Here is a 6,000-nt window from a genome sequence, read left to right on the forward strand (position 1 = left end):
TCCCTTCCACTCCTTCCTGCCACCTACCGGATTCACTCCTCCCATTGACCAAACAGGTCATAACCTCTACCTGTCATCATCAATCCCCACTTCATCATCCTGTCCCTGCCACTCCCTTTATCTTAGCTCCCCCTACACCCACCCCGCCATTCCTGAAAAAGAGTTCCACACCAAAATGTCAACTAGGATGGAACGGTGGCTTAGTGGTTAGCACTGCTACCTCACAACACCAGGGACCTGGGTTCAATTCCTGCCTGTCTCTTTGCACATTCTCCCTGTGTCTGCATGGGTTTCCTCCGGGTGCTCCAGTTTCCTCCCATATTCCAAAAATGTGCAGGTCAGGTGAATTGGCTATGCTAAACTGCCCACAGTGTTAGGTGTGTTAGTCAGGGGTAAATATGGGGTAGAGGAATGGGTTTGAGTGCGTTACTCTTCAGAGAGGCGGTGTGGACTTGTTGGGCTGAAGGGCCTGTTTCCACACTGTAGAGAATTGTGCAGCACTGCTGCCTCACAGCGGTAGGGTCCCAGGTTCGATTCCAGACTAGGACGACTGTCTGCGTGGAGTTTGCACATTTTCCCCGTATCTGCGTGGGTTTTCTCCGGATGCTCTGGTTTCCTCCCACACTCCAAAGATGTGCAGGTCAGATGAATTGGCCATGATAAATTGCCCATCTTGTTAGGTGCATTAGAGGGGAAATGGGTATGGATGGATTACTCTTTGGGGGTCGGTGTGGACTGGTTGGGCTGAATGGCCTGTTTCCATTCTGTTGGGAGTCTAATCTAATCTACTCCGCTGTCTGACTTGCTGTGTTCCTCCAGCCTCCTCCCTATCTACATTGAATGGAAACTGCAGGAAAGGGCTGGACAATCAAGTATCAGGGCCATAAACAAATGGGACATGCAACAGATAGATGCATTGAGGTGGTCATTCTCAAAGAGAAGACCAAACTGGAAATGAAACATTCAGATCCATTGGATGGAATTTAATGTCAGAAAGTGTGAGACCATGCACTTTGGTCAGAATAATCTAAAGGCCGACTATTATTTAAATACTGAGAGATTCCAACACAGTGCAGTACAGAGTGATAGAACATAGAACATAGAAGAATACAGCGCAGTACAGGCCCTTCGGCCCTCGATGTTGCGCCGATCAAAGCCCACCTAACCTACACTAACCCACTATCCTCCATATACCTATCCAATGCCCGCTTAAATACTCATAAAGAGGGAGAGTCCACTACTGCTACTGGCAGGGCATTCCATGAACTTACGACTCGCTGAGTGAAGAACCTACCCCTAACATCAGTCCTATATCTACCCCCCCCTTAATTTAAAGCTATGCCCCCTTGTAATAGCTGATCTGGGTGTCCTTATGCATGGGACACTAAAAGTTAGTGCAGGTACAGCAAGTAATTGAGAAGATGAATGGAACTTTCGCCTTTATTGCTGGGGGTTGAAAGTTTAAAGTAGAGAAAGCCTGTTCAAATTGTACAGGGTGTTAGTGAGCCTGCATTTGGAGTATTGTGTGCAATTTTGGTCCCTGTATTTAAGAAAGGATGGACAGACATTGGAGGCTCCCTCCTGCTCCTATTTCCCATGTCCTTGTGTGCTCCAGTGTCCTTCCCTCACAGAAGAGCTGGTTGGAGCCTGCCTGCAGTAGCAGCCTCCAGTCTCTAGGTGGTGCTGCCAAATGATCTGCCTTGGCCAGGCTGTCACAGTTCCCACATTACAACAATGTCTGGACTTCAGAAGTATTCCATTGGCTGTAAAACATTTTCAAACATCCTAAGTTCAAGGACGGTATAACAGAAATATAATTCTCTCCCTTTTTATATTTTATCTCTATGCCTTCCCATCTATTACCTAACAACACTTGTGTCAAGTCCGGAATGAATCATGAATCTCTGGGAGAACTTAATCTATGACAACACTGGGATTAATGATCACCTCCTCAGTGGGCTTTGTGGATGAAGGTCAATAGCAATCTACTTATGACTTGATCTGAGTTGGTCTGAGTCAGTCAGTGTTATTGTTCTGGGTAGGGACAGTAGTGACCAACCTCAGACCCTGTGATCTGATTGAGATAAAGGGTTAGCTGTGCAGCGCTTTCACACATGGCTCATTCACATAGTGAAGCAGGGATTCCCCATTTTGCGAGAGTAAATGGAACTAACAAACTGGGTGGGCGTGACACCCCCCTCCCCCCTCTGTCTCCAAGAGTGGGGACAGGAACAATAATATTCTCAGACAGAAAGGATGGTAAAAATGATAAAGAGAGGACAGGATGCATGACACTCCCCAGAGACAGGCAAACAGTATCTGTCTGCTCCCCACTTTCTTGTTGTGACATATGTCCTTGGGAAATGGGTTTGGTTTATATTTTCTCAATTGTATTTAGGTTTGATGAGGTGATTTGGTAACAATGATTCCAATTCCATATTTTGTGTGGCAGCAGATCTACTGAAGGCCATGCTTTTATTTGGAGGTTGCCCAGGTTTCTGTCCAGGCTGATGCAGCATGGTCTACAGTGCTGCTCCTATTGGGCTAATCCATCACACATGAGGGAATCTGACAGACGCTTTCTCTTTGTGCTGGCAAAGGGAGACATTTGTTTACACTGTAATTGCGGCCAAAGAAATTAGTCAGTGGATGTAATTCCAGCTGAATATAAAGTTCTGATGTTCATGATGGGATTAACCTCGACAGTTCCCACTTTACCCCGACAGTGGAAAGGAAGTCACCACGCAGTGGTCTCCTGGCTCACACTGAGAAACCAAGTTGATGGTATAACTGCAGAGAACAACACAATGGCTTAGACTCACCGAACAACCAGAGGCTTCAGCCAAAATCTGGGTCACAGGCAAATGGAGTGTTGTGTAAACGCTCAGTATCTCAGGGAACAAACACAACTACTGAGCTGCAAAACTGAACAGGACTTTATATGAAAATTGGCATTCCAAAAATAAATTCCAAACACAATATGTGTAAAAACTGAGTACAATCTCATGACAAAGACTACATCATTTTCTTTGAAAGCTGGACGATAATAAGATGAGAATTCAAACAACCACCCACTCCATCACATGGTGTTCTCATCATAACACACTTGCAAGCCTCTTAAAACACGGAAAGAGAGAGAAACATTGCAAACTATATTACCATGAATGAGGATCCATTAAAAACTAGTATCATGATGTTAAATGCTCCCAGCCAGAAACAACACTGATGCATTCACATCATTAGCTTGTTAAATGATGTTAAAACGTCTGCCAATCACTTTCATGAAGACGAAGTATTTAAATCTCAAGAGGCATTGATGACTATTTTCCAGTATCATAGCAAGGAAGCAGCAGCTGACATGTGAACTCCAACAACCTAATGATAACAGGCACTGAATACAGAACTAGCTCCTGAGAGAAATAAAATCAACAGCTGAGATATGTCCAGTGCTGGGAGCATTTTAGACAAGACACTTTGTTGCCAGCAAGTTACTGCAGCATGAAATTTCCAGTAGGGTCAGAAAGAGAAAAAAGACAATGTGCAGATTGTTGAACAGGCCCCTACACCTCGGCCTGAGGCAGGAGCCCAAGTTCCAACACACTGGCCTCACTTCACACCAACCTTCACACAGTGCGGGGTCATGAACTCTGGCCATCAATTCCTCTGGGACCAGGATGGAGTGAGGGAACAGGGACAATTGTAGAAGAGTCAATAGAGAGTAAAGCAAGATGAAGAGGGTGTTTGGAAAGGGGTTAGAGGAGGAAATATACTTTGTGCCACTCAGTACAGACATGGTCTACGTGTATAATAGAATGAACAAAACAGCACCTGTGAAGACAAACAAAAGTCACACCAAAGTACTTTTCTTATCACAGGGGATATTTTCATTGTGGTGTGATAAGTACTCTGCTTTTGAAGCTGTAAACTCTCTCTATGGGTCTCTCCAGATTGAGCCTGTTTGCTCCAAGCAGGGCCCCAGTTTATTTTTTCCTGATCAGGGTCAGTGACACAGCTGCCCTCTAGTGGCGAGAGAGTGCTTGCACGGCTGCTGAGGATTATGGGTAAAGTCCCCTCCCATTCACGCCCACACAAACCAGCAGCCACTTCAGCTGGTTTATTGAAAACCACAAGCTTTCAAGGTGCTGTTCTTTCAACGGTGGAACTGGATGCACGGTCATACAAATTAGGGACAAATGAAGGCGATTCATCCTCTTGAGCCTGCTCCCCATGGCTGAACTGATTCTTCACCTTCTTACCTTACTCTGACAGATTTTTGATAAGGAATGACTGTCTACTTCTTCACTACAAGCATTCAGAGGTTTCATTTCAATGTTTGAAGAAGAGTTCCAAAGACCGATGACCTTCTGCAAGAAATCAAAACCCTGTTTTTCTCGGTCTTAACTGAGGGAACTTAGTTTAGTTTTATATTCTCCCTGAAAAGGAAGCACTCTTTTCACATCCACGCTGTATTCTATGTTCATGCTGATATGGCATCTGCTTTAATCAGCTGCTTTCTCATGAGAACAGTTGTCTATCCTGCCACCTTCAATGGCTGATGCACATAAATACCCAGAACCTACTGCCCCTACACCCATCCATACTTGTAACCTTTAGTTTGTTTTGTCTCTTCACGTTTTCCTTCCAAAATGAATCAGTGACATTTCTTTCTATTAAATTCTATCTGCATCCATTTGTTCATTCCATTACCTATACCCTTTTTGAAGTTCGACACTGTCTTTGTCATGAGTCGTAATGGATCCATGTTTCAAACCATCAGCAAATTTGGAAATTATGCCTTGTGCACTCAGAATTAAATATTTTAAATAATTTTTAGAATGAACTATTTTATAAACTACTTTAAATCAAGCCTCAAATTTATTGCCCATCTGCAGTTGCTCGGACTGAATTCTGAGCCAGATCATGGGGCCATTAAGAATGAATCGCGTCACTGTGTGGGACTGGATTCACAGACCGGGTGATGACTGGGTTCCCTTGTCCAAACTACATTCATGAACATGACATTGAGTTTCATGGGGTTTTTTGTTCAGATCCCAGCGCCTTCCTTCCCAGATATTACATGGCTCACCACCGCCCTCTCCAGGACAATTTGGGAAGTGCAACAAATAGCAGTAACTTTTGTGCCCGCCCATCCCAGGAGAAGTCAAAATAAATGAGATACACTTCGAATGATCAAACTGATGAGGCTTGAATTCATCTCTTTGAAAAAACTGGAGGCTAGGCTAGAAATAGAGCCATGACAAGGGTGAACCTGGTTTGCCAGACTGAAAGGTGGAGTGTCCTTCGGATTGACACTGGGATCAGGCACAAAATGAATTACACTCAACGACCAAACAAACGGCTATCAAAGCAGGTCACCAAACTGCAAAGAGCAGCAATTTATCTGGAAGAACTCAATTGGCATCAGTGGTTGTAAAAGCATTAGGCGGGCAAGTGTCATGTTGTTGAACACACCAGAAGCACAAGTCACACATAAAGGGAAGCAGGGAAACGGGAATAACTGAATTTCTCCATTGAGAACTGGAAGGGATTTTCTCAGTTATAACGCCTTTGAGAACGAGAATAGGTTGAAGGGTCGTTTATATTATAAACAACACTGCAGTGCACAAGAAAAGATGTCAAGTGACATATCTCCTTTAACTTGGGAACAATATCAGAAACAATGGTCAATGTGATTTTGGATTGAATATTGAGAGTGAGTATATGGAGGGGAGAGTGACCATGGCAGCTGTCCTGAAGAATGGTTAGGTCATGGCTAGAATATGGTGCACAGTTAGGGGCTGCTTTGAGGGACAATACAGAATGAGACAGGGACAGGGGATCTCGGTCACAAGGTTTTATTTCGGGATGTGGATTTCTTTACACAGAAGGTGGTAAGAATTTGCAATTTTCTGCCACAGGCTGTTAAAACAAAACCTATCCATGTTTTATTCTCTGGTGGAACATGGACACTGCTGGCTGGCCAGCATTTCCTGCCTGTCC

Source organism: Chiloscyllium punctatum, chromosome 7, assembly GCF_047496795.1.
Source record: "Chiloscyllium punctatum isolate Juve2018m chromosome 7, sChiPun1.3, whole genome shotgun sequence".
In the NCBI taxonomy this organism is placed as follows: domain Eukaryota; kingdom Metazoa; phylum Chordata; class Chondrichthyes; order Orectolobiformes; family Hemiscylliidae; genus Chiloscyllium; species Chiloscyllium punctatum.